This window comes from Macaca nemestrina, chromosome 4, assembly GCF_043159975.1.
Source record: "Macaca nemestrina isolate mMacNem1 chromosome 4, mMacNem.hap1, whole genome shotgun sequence".
In the NCBI taxonomy this organism is placed as follows: Eukaryota; Metazoa; Chordata; class Mammalia; order Primates; family Cercopithecidae; genus Macaca; species Macaca nemestrina.
The window spans coordinates 120,586,134-120,603,286 of record NC_092128.1 but is presented as its reverse complement, the minus strand read 5'-3'; the positions used below and the strand labels follow the sequence as shown (position 1 = coordinate 120,603,286).

General features: G+C 49.0%; 1 long non-coding RNA gene across 3 annotated transcripts; it reads right to left on the bottom strand.

The window, feature by feature from the left end:
* Nucleotides 1-5,105: 5,105 nt before the first annotated feature.
* Nucleotides 5,106-16,799, bottom strand: LOC139362551 (uncharacterized). 3 transcript variants are annotated; one of them, XR_011621697.1, is made up of 3 exons: nucleotides 16,724-16,799; nucleotides 10,236-10,414; nucleotides 5,106-6,310 (listed from the first exon to the last, which is right to left on the bottom strand). It is a non-coding gene; the product is annotated as an uncharacterized lncRNA (long non-coding RNA). The 3 variants fall into 3 exon arrangements; XR_011621696.1 differs by lacking the exon at nucleotides 5,106-6,310 and adding an exon at nucleotides 6,434-6,903; XR_011621698.1 differs by lacking the exons at nucleotides 5,106-6,310; nucleotides 16,724-16,799 and adding exons at nucleotides 6,434-6,903; nucleotides 10,992-11,133.
* Between the last annotated feature and the right edge of the window lie 354 nt (nucleotides 16,800-17,153).

Genomic DNA, 17,153 nt, shown 5'->3' with positions numbered 1-17,153 from the left:
TGGTTATTGTTATTGGAGACTAATACCAATAAAGTGGTAGTAAAATATCCCCACAATATCCTCTAACATTGGAAACAACCTCAAGGGCTGAAAGCTGACTTGTGAATTCCCCCACCCTCTGAAATGCTGCTGGTTCTAAGGTCTTGTGGAAATGAGAGAGAAGTCATTTCATTTAAGTCTTAATGGACCCGAGCTTTAAACAGTCGGTGTACACAGCCTCAGCATGTCAGGAGAGGCCATAGGTAAAGTCTGTAAAAGAGATTCGCACGCCAAATGATTCACCCAATATATTAGGTAGGCAGCTGTAATGCAGGCTCCTTCCATATACGACTATATTCACAGAAGGTCTTGATCCTCAGTGATCGTTATTATAGAATCATAATGCCAGCAAGTACCCAGAGACCACCTCCTCATATCTCAGGTCCAGGCTGTTCCTTGGCCTAGCAAGGGATAGTCCACAGCTTAGGAGCCAAGCTGGGAGAAAGACTCCCAACTCCCATCCCAGAAGGAGTGCCACGCAGACCCCCACAGCCCAGCCCTACCCGACCTATCCTCTGCTGTCATGGTAGCTGTAATGTGAGTCACCAGGGTTCCCAATTCCCCTGGTGGTTGGGGAGGCCTTCACGGTCAGGTCTGTGGGACTGGTGACTTCCGGAATCTTGTACCCATGGTCCAACACGCTGCCTGTGCTTGGAAACGTCTGTAATCTAACCTAATATACACACAAGAAAATCAAAGGTATCCTCAAAGCATGATAAAAGAAATGGATGGTGTGAAGCTCCCAGTCAGCAGCAAACCCCAAGGGCATGGAGCTCCGGCCTGGATTCCTCAAGACAGAGAGCCATGGAGACGGCAGTGCTGGGTTGGGCCGAGGTGTCACCAGATCCAGCCCTCATGTCAGAAAAGGAAACGTTTGGGCCCCAGGGGAAATGGCTGGTCCAGCATCACTGGGGACATCAACTGGCTGAGCCAGGCTAAGGACCCAGGGTTTCTGGGTGATTGGCTGCCACACTCTCCCTATGGCACCTTGAGGGGTACAGAACACCCTGCTCTGGGTCAGGGAAGGACAGCCTCCTGAGCTGCCCGGATGTGCTAGTTAAGGCACTCTGGGGCCAATCAAAGTCACCTCCAGGGAGTTTATGTAAAACAGCAATGTTTATTAAGGGGAGGCACAGGTCTCTCTCTGAACCCACAGGAAGCTTTCAGCTTTTTTGCACTAGCTCTGTCTCACACACACACATTTCTGTTGGTGTCTGACTCTTTCTCTATAGACCAGTGTTCTTTGCTCCTCACCGCTCATGGTATAATATTCCATAAATTCACCCTGCCAAGACTCTTTCCATCTCAACTCCACAGGGATGCTGAGTTTGAAGGTGCTGGTCTCTGATGCTCACCTGCAGTTGCAGGTGGGGGCTGGCAGGTACACCTGGTTGAAAATTGGACAATGAGAGGCTGTTCCTGAGACTCCAGGAACCTGGACGGAGTTGTAAATGGACTCTGCAGACATGTCAATAGGTGTCACTACATCTAGGGATCTGTGTCCTTCCCCAACACCCAAGGCAGCCTCACCCAATCCAAGTACTTACCAACCTTATGTTTCTGTCCTCTCCACTCCAATGACAGGCACAGGGCCCTAGAGGAGTGAATGGGGGACTCGCCACATGCTCACGCAGCCCTGCCTTTGCAGGCTCTGTCCTCACTCCAGGGTCATGCGCACCCCTCGGGAGAGATTCCGGGAAGCAGCCTTTCCTGCATTAATGGCCATGATGCTCCCTCTGTCCAGTGGGAACCTCCAGCGGGCCAGTGTTGGGGATGTGCGTATCAGTGAGGTGAAAGGTCTTCTTCTACAAACTGCATTCTGGCTTCAAAATAACCCAAGTTCCCCCTGGAACATGAGCATTGAAGTTCATGGTCCCTGACAGCAGCCATGGGGAATAACAAGGCACGTGAACGAGGAGCCCGGGTGGCAGCCCATGTCTTCTGTGTATTGAAAGGCAATTTCCCAACTCTCCTTTCTGGCCCACTGTGCAGTGCTGCCTTTTCACAGGAATTTCTGAACTGTCCCCAACTGGTCTCCTGGCCTCCCAATTCCCTATTCTCTAATCCAGGCTCTGCCATTGGCTCTACTGAGCTTTACAAAGGTAACTGTTTCCTTTTCTGTTTTAACCCTACCAAGGCTCCCCCAGGCTGATGGGTTCAAGTCTAAGTTTGAAGCAGAGCTCTAAAGCCCTGTGTGACCTGGGGCCTTTGCCCTCCAGCCCTCTGCAGACATGCTCCAATCCTGGGACCGCAGGGAGCACTCCAGCCAGTGCAGAGCAAGCTGGGGGGCGTGGCGAGCCCATCTCCAGTGACAGGCGTGCTCTCTGAGGGCTTCCTGGGCCTTTCTCTCAGCAGCTCCAGCATTGGGACCAAGGCGGGGACGTTACGGGTCCTTGATCCTGTTTGATGCCATGACTCTGAGTGGTGAGGGGACATAGATCTATTGCAGTTTTAATTCTGATGGGTGAATTACCTAGTTTTGGTCACACAGAACTTGGCTGCAGTTTTAGAAATTAAATGGTGCGTCTCCACATCTCTTTATGACAACTGTTGTTACTTAGGACCCAGGAAGTGCCAGGGTCCAAAACTGTAAGCAACAGTGTCTGAGGACTGTAAGGTATGGAGGGACCAAGGAGCTCATAGAACTCTTGTCAATGCCCGACTCTGCTAGGCCATTTATAGATTATCTCAGAGGGACAGATGGAAAAACTGGCAAAGATAAGGCGAGTTTAATGACTGCTAATATCCAGAAAAGGACAGGCCTCAAGGGAAAAAGCTACGGGGGAGAGAGGCCTGCTCAGAAGAGCGCGGCAGAACGCAGGCACATGCCGCACTTGTCTCCACCTCAATCTTTGCTGAAAGATGACTCTTTCCTGGAAAGCATCATGCCACAGTCAATAGGATTCACCTGTCCAGGGCTTGCTGTGAGCAGAGTCCCTGTGCTCTCTGGAAAGCAGAGGCACATGGCTCTGGGGACACTCTCCCCAGCTTTTCACCAAGGAGGAAAATAAATGAGGCCTGGAGAAATCCCTGGTACCTCTAGGTCTGGTATGGGAGCAGTTCTGTCGGAGTTCCCAGTCGTACCTCCCCATCTCTGAGGCTCCCCTTTGTGCTAAGAAGGGTGTGGGGACCCCAGAGAGTATAGCAGCAGCTGCTCCTACCCAGGCACCTGGGGGCAGCTGATTGACCAGAGACAGCTTCCTTCCAGAGAGAGGCAGTGCCTGAGGCTCCCTGGAAAAACACTCAAGTGCCTCAGCCCCTTAACAAAATGTCCTTCCAGAAACAAGAACTTTCTCTTTTCAACTCAATTTCAGTAGCTGAGCACCTGCCAGGCTATGCTTCAGGTCCAACTTCCTCATCTTCCTTGTCCAACCCGATGCGATCTCCCTTCCCAGGGGCTTATCAGGCCTCAATGGATTTGACAATGACTACTTGGCCTGGCTTCAGTTTCCTGCAGAGGCCAGGAGACCAACAGCTTCTTCCCTTCAGGCTGCTGAGTTGATTAAAGTAGCTCGTCTTTATTTAGTGGGAGCTGTGAGCCAGGCAATGCGATAATTTCATCATTTTATGTACTAAACCTGGTGCTACCCTCTGCTTTACGGATGAGGAAACTGAGGCACATAGGAGAAGGTGATCTGCCGGGATTTTGCCCAAGACGGCTGGAATCCCAGGGTGTGCTTCAAACCTACACTCTTTCAGGTCCTTTCTGGGAAACGGAAGGCAGTTTGTGTGAGGAGATCCACGGAGGGGTTGTAGGGGGAGGGAAGAGAGCACAGTAGAGGACACAAGATGCAGCGTGTCCCCGAGTGGCCAGGAGAGGAGCTCAGCCCCTCCCACGGCCCTGGGGTCAGCACTAAGGCCTGGTTTGTGTGAGGGACACGGTGTAGACAAAGAGGGCTGGGAGGATGCAATTGCCACAGTGTGTGGTGGTGGATTGTGCTAAATTTGTTGAGACTGATATGAAGAGGAGTGGGGAGTGAGAAGGCACAAAAATGTGCACATGTGGAAAGGCCCAGAATAGCAGAAGGGCCTGCACTCTCCAGCCAGGGAGGCGAAAACCCGTCCCACTGCCTGGAGCAGACCTTGTTGGGAGGAAACGGAGGCAGCTGGTGAAGACCAGGCGCTCTCCAACCCTGGGCAGTTCCTCTCGTGTAGAAGCCAAGGTACGGATGTGGTTTCCAACTCTCTGGAGGCCCCAAAAGATATGTATCCTGGCCTCATGCACGCTTGATTGAGAGATAAGTGTTGGCATGGAACCGAGGGGGAGCGGGGTGCCCAGCACATGTCCCCACTGCTCCCCACTGCCCAGGCTGATGCCCGAGGTCCCCCTGCCTTATGCACCCTGCTCCTGCCCTGCCCTTCCCCTAACCCACATCCTGCTGCTGCCTCAGCCTGGCTGGAGCCCCTGCCCAGGCCAAGCACTGTGGCTATGTCTGTCCCATGACCACGGACAGGGTCCCTTTCGTTCTCCTTCCCACCTAGGCCACATCTGTTCTCTGTGGATAGAGAAAAGCCACAGTGAGAGCAGAAGTATTGGAAGGATGTGTGCCCCGTGTGCTCACCTGCCTGCCTGTCCCATCTCCTGCCCCATCCCCTGCCCCGGCCTGCCTCCCACTCTTTTGCTAACACCTGCCCCATCCCCTGCCCCAGCCTGCCTCCCACTCTTTCTCTAACACCTGCCCCATCCCCTGCCGTGGCCTGCCTCCCACTCTTTCTCCAGCATCTTCCCGTCCCTCTTAGTTCTTGTTCCTGTGCCTTGGGTCAGGCCATCCTCTCCCCTCTGCAGGATGCAGGGCTCCCATCTGCCCTACCCACCCTCCCGGCTGGGCTCTACCTTAAGCCTCAGCTCCAGCTTTGTCTCGTGGGCTGCTCAGGGCCAGCCCCACTCTGTCCCCTGCTGGGTACTCTGTCATATACTTCCTCATTTTATTGGCACCATCTCTTTATGCATCTGTTGTTCTTCACTGAATATATGGTAACCTCACAGACCTGGGCCATTGCTCCTTCATCTTTTCATCTCAACACATCTCACAAGAGCCCTGTACAGTAGAAAGAGTGGCCCTCACAGGGCTGACCATGCGCTCAGGCTGGCGGTCCTCTTCCCAGCAGGCTCTGGGAAGTGAGTGTCAGCTCCTGAGTGCACCCCTTGGTGGTCTTGGGATTGTCTGCCAACATCCCCTGGTGTATCGTAAACAGGACTGAGAGCTTACGAAAGTGCTCTGCCACCTCTAACATGAGCTTCAGCCTGCAGGTTATCGTTATCCATGCAAGACCTGTGGCAGGATGGCACGTGGGCAGGCCTGGGTAGAAGGAGAGAAGAAAAGGGGAAAGAAAAGGAGACTGGGAGGGTATAGAGCAGGTAGGTTCTGCAGGGGCCATCGGATTCTACCTTCGTGACAGGAAGTTGCCTCACTGGCCCAGGTCTCAGCTTCCCTAAGCATGGGAAGTGACCCTTTGCCTGCTGGGGTGCTAGAAGCATTTGCAGTCAGCAGAGCCCAGAGCATGCGTGCTGACACCTGTCTCCTGATGCCAGCATGCGGACACCTCCTCCTGATGCCAATGTGTGGACACCTCCTTCTAATGCCAGTGTGAGGGTGCCTCCTCCTGATGCCAACATGCTGACACCTGCCTCCCAATACCAGCGTGTGGACACCTCCTCCTGATGCCAATGTGTGGACACCTCCTGATGCCAGCCTGTGGACACTTGCCTCCCGATGCCAGCATGTGGATGCCTCCTCCTGATGCCAGTGTGTGGACACCTCCTCCCGATGCTAGTGTGTGGGCACCTCCTCCCAAGGCCAGCGTTTGGCCCCTGCCTCCCGAGGCCAGAGTGCAGACACCTCCTCCTGATGCCAGCATGCCAGCACCTGCCTCCCAGGGCCAGTCGTCTTTCCTGCTCCACTGCAGGTGACTCCTGGTTGTGCCAAGTTCCATCTGTGGAAGGGGCTCCCTGGCAGGTAAACATATGGAACCAACCTTGCTGACTGCAGGTCTACCCTTAAATTTGGCCGAATTCAGCTGAGTCTGTCCTGGAGTGAAATCCTCCTGCCAACTGGAGGGCAGGAAAGGGACTGGCACACACGACCTGGCCTCCAGACAGCTTCTCTGGCCACTTGTGGATTTCTTGGTGTTTCTCCCTTCTATCTCAGAAGCTGCCACGTGCATCAAAGCTGTTCTTATGGTTGTGTACAGATCTCGCCTCTCCGTACCAGACATGCTTTGATGTTTTGAAAAAGTCTTTAGAACCAAGCACAAGATTTTGTAGTTGTGACTAAGGAAGGAGATAAACAAACCCAACAATATTATTACAAATAAAATTCTACCACTTTGCCTTTGTTGAGTAACTTCAGCTTATTTGATACCAGCTTATGAAGAAGGACAGTTAGGTATTTATTATGGCATTTTAAAGAGGGCTAAAGTGACTTGTTCACACCTAGAGAGTGGCAGAGAAAGTGTTAGAAGTTCTGTCTCTAGCTCATATGCTTCTCCCACCCTGGTGAGCAGAGACCACACATCCCGTCTTGGCCATGCTGTCTTCCAGTGTTCAAGAAGAGTGAGGTTGAAGGTGATCTTGGGTAAGACATTTCTGGATACAGCAGGCCATTGCACAAGGCTGCTTGGTCAAGCCTTCGAGTGTCCTCTCTGGCTCATGCTGGGGACACAGTTATTGCAAAGGTGATGCCCGCACAGATAAGGAGAGATTTGCGTAGTTCCTCAGCTAGTTTGCACACATTCCCATTTGACCCAACTCTCAGGTCATGAAACCACTCGCTCACGGGAGAATTCAGTGAAAGGCAACCGTCCTCCCGCCTCCTTCAAATTCTGTCTAATTCTGACAAGTCGCTGAGTGGTCAAGCACAACTCCTAGTGGGCAGAGAATGTTTCACTTTTATCAGCAGAATGAACCATTGTTAGGAATGCATGTTCTGGAGACACAGAGGCCCAACTGCCAGTTCCATCATGTTCTGTGTGACTTGGGCAGATAATTCACTTCTCTGAGTGTTAGTTTCTACTTCTGGAAAATTGTGATCCTGATAGCATTTATTTCAAAAGACTACTGTGAAAATGAATTAGAGTCACATATGGGAACCGTGACAGCCGTTTAAGTGTGAGCTGCGGATGCTGTTTCTGGCACAGCCCTTGTAACGCAGGGTGGTATATGGAGACGCATCCTATGAGACAAAGTCTCCAGGTCAGTCTTTTCCATCCTCTAGGGAATCATTTTATTTGTACTTCAATGTAAAGTATGACTTTGATAATTATTTTTGCAGAGAGTCATTAATAAGAGGATGGCATGAATGAGCCCCGGCAGTGACTCACGTCACTCTCCAGGTTTTCTATCTCCATCAGAAAGGATGGGGTTGGGTTGTGTATGTCCTCAGTCCCTCCTGCCTCCCACTTTTCAAAAGGCTCAGGCTACAGTCAGTGTGTGTAGAAGAAAGAGTGGAAAGGTATGAGCTCTGCTCAGAGAAGCACAGAAGGAAAATGTCTAACCAACAGACTCAGTAGGGAGACGGAGCCAGGAGTCGATGGAAGTGACAGCCAGGCACCGAGGGGTCCACGGGCAGGATGTATGGAGCTGTGAACCCCTGCCACTATGCTGGAGCACGTGGCCGTGGCGTGTGGTAGTGACCCTGGGCAAAGACCACATGAAAAGTCACAACTAAGTCTTACACACTTACAAGACGTATGCACTTATTCTGTGTGAGTCATAAGGCCACCTTGCCTACATGACCTGCCAATTCAATGAAAAATATGCTAAATTATAGCAATCAACCCTGTGTAATAAATATTTTGTTCTCTGAGGAAAAACCCCAAAGGTCTTTCTAGCAGGCAGGCATTTACGATTATGAAACACTCCCCTCTGGGTCTCCCACGCAGGTTCTGGGATTCCACACTGACTGCTGACTATATCAGACTGGAAATAACCACAGTGCTAGTCCCACATCTACCATGTGTGTGCCCTTAGACAAGATTCCTCATCTGTGTATTACCTGCCTCTTATTCTATAATTTATTATGTTATAATGACCAAATTAGGGATAATATATACCTATAAATTACCTTTTTTTCAAACAAGGTGTCATGACCAAAATAAAGACCTGGTGTTATGTATTTGAAGCCACCTTACATTTTTGCCTTGAAGCCTTTCTAAGATTCTGTTAAAATGTTTGAAAATATTTTGTTCCTAAAAAATAGATACCAATACTTTTAGACGACAGTTTCTTGAGAAAAATGTGGAATAAGTAAGGTCGTGAAAGTTCCTTATTGCAGACGGCATCACAGCTATGGCTGCACTGCTATGGCTGAAGCCTGGAATCTGAACAGAATACAGAAATGCTTTCTTTCATGCTGTGTTTTTCTCCTCGAAGAGAGAAAAGATAACTATTTCGATCAAACAAGATGGTCCACCTGTTTCGGCTGTGGACTTGTTCTATCCACTGTTGTTGGACAGGACTCAGGACACGGGGGTGCCCTTCTCAGTTAATAAAGACAGCGATGGTCTGGCTTTAATTAGTGCTAAGGGCATAAAGAAAGAAAAGCTGGCTGGGTGTGGTGACTCATGCCTGTAATCCCAGCACTTTGGGAGGCCGAGGCAAGTGAATCACCTGAGATCAGGAGTTTGAGACCAGCCTGACCAACATGGTGAAACCCCGCCTCTACTAAAATTACAAAGATTAACCAGACGTGGTGGCGCATGCCTGTAATCCCAGCTACTGGGGAGGCTGAGGCAGGAGAACTGCTTGAACCTGGGAGGTGGAGGTTGCAGTGAGCCAAGATGGTGCCACTGCACTTCAGCCTGGGCAATAGAGCGAGACTCCATTGAAAGAAAGAAAGAAAGAAGAAAGAAAGAGAGAAAGAGAGAGGAAGGAGGAAGGAAGAAAGAAAGGAAGGAAGAAAGGAAGGGCGGGCACAACAGGGACAAGGTGAAGAATGGCAGATGACAACCTGGAGAAGCAAAGGGCTTCTTATGTCTCAGATGACTTAGACCAACAGCCCCAGCGCCACGGAAAGGGCAGCCTGTGGTGGGAGGGAGGGCAGATTAGGACAGCCTGGGCTGTGGGGGCTGACTGCATGAACTGAGAAGGAGGCACCTTTTTTTTTTGTTTGTTTTTTGTTTTTGAGACAGGGTCTTGGTTGACAGGTACTATTCTGTACCTAAGTGTGTGTGCGCCCTCAGCTGACATCCATCTTTTGCCAGAAAAGTCTTGATGATGTTGTCCCTCCAATCTCCTGTGCAGTGCTGGGATTTCACACATTGGGCCTTCCCATGGCATTTCACCCCAGAACCCACTTTTTATTCTCCCTGCCTGACCCCAGCACGCCTAACCCAGCAGTTAGTTTTGAGGGACAATACTTTAAAACTTCGTGGCCTCCCTCACCCATCTTCTGGCAGCCAGCCTCCTGTCCTGGACTGATGGTGGCCCTCCACCCAGGTCCCTGCTCTCCCTTCGCCCTGCATCTCTCTTCCACAGAGCGTGTCAGCTCCACAGCATCCCGCAGGGCGGCAGGCCTGACTCACAAACCTCCCGGCTTCCCCTAATTCTGGGAGTCAGAACCAACTTCCTTCCCAGCCAAGTTTCCCACACCCCACCCAAGGCCGCCTCTCCATCTCCTCCCTGCCTTTCCCTCGGCCTGGAACGGCCACTCCTTTCCCCCAGGTCTTGCTCAAATGTCACTTCCTCAAAGAGGCCTTCCCTGCCCACACCCGCTGGCCTGCGCCACTCAGCTGGAGTAAGTCTCTTGCCAGCGCCAGTGGGAAAGAAAATATCCGCATTCAGGTTTTGTCTTTGCTGCTGTTTCTGGTCAACTTCCTCTCATTGGAAGCAACATTCCCTGAGGGGAGTTGGTTGTAGCCTCCCCAGTTTCAGCCCCAGTGCTGCAGCGATGCCAGCCTTGGAGTGACCACAGGGTCAGCCCAGAATGAATGAGTTTGAGGTGAACAACCTCATACCTGCTTTTCCTAACCCCTCCTCTTTAAGCTCCTTGATGGAAATCTTTGCTGGTTACATCTCCTTGCATCTATCTCTGCCTGCTCCAGCACCTTCCTCTTCCCCTGCCACCCTCCCGGGAGCATGAGCTCCCCATACGCTGTGCACCCCAGGGTGTTTCTGCCCAGGGACAGGCTAATGTGCAATGAGGGCTGCGGCCTAACATGGACGAGAAGGCCTTGGGTCCTGGTGCCAGAGCACTCACCTCTCCCTCCTTCTTTGGCATCGTGGCCTTCCCCATGGAGGTCCCATCATCTGCCGCTGCTGCTTTGCCTTAGAAAACTCAGGGACACTCACTGACTGCCCCTGCTCCGTGCCCCTCATGCGTCCATACCACGTGGCAGCTTACAGGGTACCCACTCCACGCGGGAGCTTAGGCAGATCCTGATGGGACAGAGAAACAAAAGGAAAAGCCTGTTTCCAGCAGCATTCCAGGGGGTTCCTCTCCTAATCCAGGGGACAGAGGAGCTCACCAGTGATACTGGTGTGAGGGGAGAGGTGTGGCGATAGAGGGTGCTGTGGGAGTTCCAGAGGACCCCATCGACCTGGTGGGGGCTGGGGTGGGTAGCCTAAAGTCGATTCCTTCCCAGATTCACCTGGCCCAGCTCCTCCATCCCAGGAGGGACGCCCTGGCTTCCTTCTTTTGATCCCCCATTCTCCCCCAGCCCGGCCAAACCCTGTGCAATGTGATGAGTTGCTCCGTGTTTAGGGAAGCGAGTCATCACAGGTCCAGCACCCTTCACAAGCTGCCCCATGTTTCTTTTTAGTGTCACCCCACCCCCAATTTTGCACACACTATACACACTGAAACCTCAGTTGACTTCCGTGGCCAGCTATGCAGGGTCTTGTTGGCCAGGCTGCTCCTCTGCCTGGAATAACCTCATCTTCCTCCCTGGCAGGCAAGTGTGAGTCACACAGGGCTTCAAAACATACTAAAATGTCACCTCCTCTTTGAACTCACCTGCCCCTCTTCCTGGCTTGCCCTCCCCCATCCACAGCCGATGCTGTCTCCCTTTGAACTCCTGTCAACTGGGTAAGACTTCGGTGCTGGCATTGCCTAGGTAGGTCGTAATAAACAAGTGCTTATTCACAATAGCAAAACCAACCTGGAGCCCATCAACAGTGGCCTAGATAAGGAAACATAATACATATACTCCGTGGAATACTACACAGCTGTAAAAATGAAATCATGTCCTTTGCAGCAACATGGATGCAGCTGGAGGCCATTATCCTGAGTGAATTAACACAGGAGCAGAAAACCAAATACTACATGTTTTCACTTGTAAGAGGGAGCTGAACATTGGGTACACATGAACATAAAGATGGCAGCAACAGACATGGAGGATACTAGAAAGGGAGGGAGGGAGGGGGAAAGACTGAAAAACTACCTATAGGGTACAATGCTCAGTACCCAGCCGATGGGATCAATTGTACCCCAAACCTCAGCGTCATGCAATATATGCACACAACAAACCTGCACATGTACCTCCTGAATATAAAATAAAAGTTGAAGTGAAAGATAGAAAGAAAAAAGAAACAAAGAAAGAAAAAGAGAGAAGGAAGAAAGCGAGAGAGAGAGAGAGAGAGAGAGAGAGAGAGAGAGAAAGAAAGAAAGAAAGAAAGAAAAGAGAAAGAAAGAAAGAAAGAAAAGAAAGAAAGAAAGAAAGAAAGAAAGAAAGAAAAGAAGGAAAGGAAGAAAGAGAGACGGAAGGAAGCAAGAGAGAGAGAGAAAGAAAGAGAAAGAAAGAAAGAAAGAAAGAAAGAAAGAAAGAAAGAAAGAAAGAAAGAAAGAAAGAACGAACAAGTGCTCCGTGAGTTCCAGGAAGGCAGGAGCTGATTTCATTCCCTGCAAATCCCTGTGCCTGGCTCGGTGCCAGCACACAGTGGGTGCTCAAAACATACGGCCTGATGGAAGAAGATAATATGCTTCCATCACTACAATTGTGAAGTCCTTTAAGATAGCAATGTGATAGACTTGACCTCTGTAGAAAACAAAGCCACGCTGAATAGAATCAGCTGATTTTTTTCTTTTTTAAACATCTGGCGAATGATTTCATGGGATCTGGCTTCAGTTTCCTCCCCCAGATCGTGATGCGGAATTCTATCTGTGGGCTCCACATTGGTTGATTCAAGGACCTAGTCAGTACTGCCACCTGGTGGCCGTTTACCCCATTTGCAGACTGGGCTCTTAAAAACACCCGCACAGTAATTCTGCAATCATTATTTATTTATTTTGGTAAAATTCCCATTTTCCCCCCACTCACAGGGGAAGAAGAAATAGTTTTTAGTGTGAGAGGGAGAGGATTTCCTCACCATTATTTCTCTCCTAAAATCCCACCCCCACCCAGACCTGCACAGTCCACAAGGAGAGCCCATGAAGAGTGCCCTGGCCTTGGTGGAAACCCACAGCACCCTCTGGCTGTCTGCATTTACGCATCTCCGCATCTCCGAGCAGAGCAGAGATCGCCTTGTCAGACCTCCCGCAGCGACGTAAGCCTCAACTCCAAGGTCAGGAGCAGCTCCGGCTGGGGGGGGCCAGCGACCTGTTCTGTGCTCTGCTCCAGGCCCCTAAATGCAGCATTTGATTTCTCTTAGGACAAAATGAAGGCTTGTTAAATATATGTTAAAAAAGTAAGCACAGCCAACCAGTGCCACTCTCATTGCTTTACCTTTCCTTGCAACCCTATAACAGTCAATGGAAAGACAAAATGTGAGCTGCCAATTTCTCCTTCCTGGGACTTCAGGTCAACATCTCCTCATTACAGCCATCATTCCAGAAAATAATGACTATGCTTTTTGTTCTTTGATACTTGCAGCGATGATCTAAGCCCTTAAATGCAGGGATTAAGTTCCCCTAAAAAACTAGGGCTATGTCGGCAGGCTGGTCAGACTGTCTGGAAGAGCAGCCAACAGGAAGTCGTAGATTGTCTGTGCTTCTTCTGAGTTTGGATGCGTCTTTACCAGAAAACTATACTGTCTCTGACAGCAGCTTTCAACTCATGATCCTGCCTCTTGTCCCTCTTAGCAAACCACTACCAAGTGGCATTTGAAGATATCAAAAAGTCCCAGCATAGAATTGCTTCATTGTGAGTGCTGGTGGTGTTGGCACACAGTGGGTGCTCAAAACACGTGGACCCAATGGAAGAGCATTTGCTTTTATCACTCTACAACTGTGAATGTCTTTATGTTTTCTCTGTACCTGAATTGTAGCAAGGCAAGGATTGGGGCTGACTCTGGGATTTGGGGACAGTTAAGGCAGCCAATGGAGTCTGTTGGCAGGAGTATTTACTAGTCCTCCTGCAGGAAACAGAAGAAGGGACCCTGGAAGTGAGGTCCCTGGGGTTCTTGGTTGAGGACTTGAAAGAAGCGAGAGAAAGATGGATCTGAGCCTTTTAGCCTATCTTCATCTGAGGTGAGGTTGTTTTGCTTTGGACCCTACATTCCCAGCAACAGGCTCAGGGGGTACCTCTACAGACCACACAGGGAAATTCACTCATTCATCCATTCATTCACTTACACAACCGATGATCATAAACAGTTTGCTGCAAGGACTATGCTGGGTGCTGGAAATAGGGGGCAGAGAGAAAATCACCATGGTGATTGTTTGCAGAAAGCATAGAGCCTCATGGAGGGAAATGGAGATTAACCAAAGTATCACATAAATGACTGTATGATTACAACTGAGAATATTATGAAGGCAAAGAACCTATTATACAAGAGCATAGAGCAGAGGAGCTTTACCCAGCCCAGCAGCCAGCCAGGCTTCACAGAGGAAGGAAATCTTGTATGGAGAACTGATGGGTGAATGGAAATTTACTGGGTAGTGAGAGGGGAGAAGAGAGCCCCCGCAACCTTCTGGAAGTAACAGAGCTACAAAGGGAGAAGGAAAGAGATCTGAAAGAGGCAGTGTGCGGGATAGAGCCTGGGCGAGAAGGCACAATTAGCGCTGGGCGGTCGCCGGCCTGGGCGAGCCTGGTGGACAGCAGCCTACAATGCATGGCCAACCATGCTGAGCTCACACAGAGAATCGTATGAGAAGAGTGCAGGCTCCTCATTGACACACAGGATCTCTGTACTAGAGCAGTGCCTGAGGTAAAAGATTAATAGCTGCGTAATAAATTGTTGAATGAGTAAATGGAAAAATCCTTGGTCTCAGCCTTGGCAGGTGGCTTCTAGCAGGGAAAGCTCCTAGCTCCCTTAGTTTTTCTTCCTTTCCTTATCCTCAAGGAAGAGGAATACTTTTGTATTGGTCAAGTCCAGGGATATTGATTGGGTCATGTGGTTCTACATGAGCATTAGGCAGAGAGATACAAAATAAACAGGCATTAGGGTGAACACTGTTCTATGCTTTTGCTCTGGTTCCTGTGTTTTGTATTTGCTTCTCCTTGCTGAACATTTTTCCTGTTACCATCAAAGGGGTAAGAATAATAACAGGGCTAGGCTGAGGAAAACAAAAAAGTAAAGTGGTTTTACTCCTGCTCCCTTCAGTTCAGGCAAGTGGCGTCACTGAAGTGATTCTATGTGGCTTTGAGGCCAACAGTGACACCCAGGATTTTTCTGCTGAGGTTTAGCTTCCTGTGGGAAGCTTGCAGGGGTAGGTTGCTGACCCAGGGTCAGATTCAAAATTTAGGAATGCTAGGTGTCAGTCAGTAATCTCTCTCTCTTCTATTTTCACTCTTGAGGACGGTGTATGACAGTAGATAGTATCAGAGGTGAGCATACAAGAGCAGAAGAATGCAATGTGGCTTTGGGGCTCTCCCATCAAGAAGTGGGGTCCATTTCCTGACCTCTGAGATCTGGACTCAGGAGCAGCCTGTGACTTGCACTGACATCAATGGATAATGAAATGGATGGAGACAGAGTTGTGCAAGTTCCAGAAGCTACGCCTTGAGAGCTCTTGCAGATTTTGCTTTTGACCTCTTGAAACTGCCCTGAGACCACTGGGAAGGAATGCCTGTCTGGTTTTCTGGAGGAAGAGAGTCACATGGAGAAGAACTGAGGCAGCCACCAACTGCCAGACATGTGACCACCAGCTCTGCTGACCCCACAGCTCAAAGAAGCTGCACAGATGAGCTGAGGCTACACTCTTCAGGGAACAATTCACGCAGTCCTGAGAGACAGCAACTGCTTGCTCTTCTGAGCCACCAGGCTTTGAAACAGTTCATTGCTTCTTTTTCATGACATACTCTAATTGCATCATCTTGTTCAATGCTCACAACAACCCTGCAAGGCTCTTATTAATTTTCCACTTTACAGATAAGAAAACCGAGCTTCACATAGTAGATGCAAAACCATTAAGTGGCAGGACTGGAATTTGCACTCACGTCTATGTGGCCCTAAAGGCCACCCTCTCCCCATTTCCCTGGCCCATCAAAAACCACAGAGACCAGATAACAAGAGCTCGTCATAGTGCTGACAGCAGAACTGAGGTCCCAAACTGCAGCGTGCTCTGAACTCTTCTGGTCACAGAGCAAAGGCCATAGAAAGGGATCAATAGAAGACACAGGAGCTTCCAGAATGTCAGAGAAAAAGGATGGGCTTGGACTTCTATTGACTTCATTGAGTCAACACAGCAGTCAAAAACTGTTGTGATTGGAGACCCACACCCTGTCTGTTCTTGTTGATCTTTGGACAAACCATTGCAGCGGACTGAAACTTTCAAATAAAGCTTAGAAAAGTGAAAAAAGAAAGTGTGGGAAGAACACCATAGTAAAAGAAAATAGGAGAGATAAATAGTGAGGCAAACGTATCACTGGCATCATGGTCTATCAGATCATGTGCTCAAAATAAGGTTATGGATTTATTCTTAGTGGAAGGACTGGGGCTCATGGCCCGAGTATCATTCACAAAGAAGCCAGAAAACTCCATGTGTCCGCGTGGCCAGAGGCAGGAATGCCCCTACAGGCACTGGATCGCTAAAGCTGAATACCTGCCAGAGAAGCTTTGCTACCCTAAAGCCAAGGCCAGGTCTTCTAAGAATGCACCAGACCAATAAGGTAACATGTCCTGTGACGGTCTGGTATGGTTATGTGCTTTGCCTAGAATCCAAGATTGCATTATGATGGAATTTCTGATATAGAAAAATTGTAATGTTCAAACATTGTTTTTGATAATAAAGTGCTTCTTCATTAAAAAATAGTTTAATTGTGGTAAACTACACCTAGCATAAAATGTACCATTTCAGACAATTTTTAAGCATATAGTTCTGTGGCATTGAGTACATTGACACTGTCGTGCAACCATCACCACCAGCCATTTCCAGAACTTTTTCATCTTCCTAAACAGAAACTCTGTATTCATTAAACATTTAATCCTCATTCCCACCTCCCCTTATCTCCCGGTAACCTCCATTCTACTTTCTCTACGATTTCCAGAACTTTTTCATTTTCCTAAATGGAAACTCTGTATTCATTAAATATTTAGTCCTCATTCATTCTCACCTCCCCCTATCTCCCGGTAACCACCATTCTACTTTCTCTATGAATTAGACTACTCTAGGGACCTTATATAAGCGCAACCATACAGCACTTATTCATTAATGACTGGCTTATTTCACTTGGCTTAATGTACTTAGGGTACATTCATGTCATAGCATGAGTCAGAAGTTCCTTCTTGTTTAAGGCTGAGTAATAGTCCATATTGTGCGTTTACCACAGTTTGTTTATCCATTCTTTTATAGATGGAAACACCCACCTTTTGGCTATTGTGAATAATGCTGCTATAAACATGGGCATACAAACATCTCTTTCAGATCCATTCTTCCGGGAAGATACTGAGAAGTAGACTTGCTGGGTCATATGGTAATTCTATGTTTAATTTTTTTGAGGAACAGCCATGCTGTTTTCCATAGCAGCTGTACCATTTTATATTCCCAACCAGAATGATGATTTCTTCACATCCTTGCCAGTGCTTGTTATTTCTTTTTTGTTATTTTTTAAATTTTTTTGAATGAGTAGCCATCCTAATGGGTGTGGAGCTTCTTCATTTTATAGAATAGGAAACCAAGACATAGCAAATGTTAAAAGTTTCCCTGTGGTCACACAGCTAATAAACGGCAGAGCTGAGAATTGTACCAAGGTGATCTAAACCCAAGGAGCAGGATTTTAAAGTTTTTCTTTCCAGG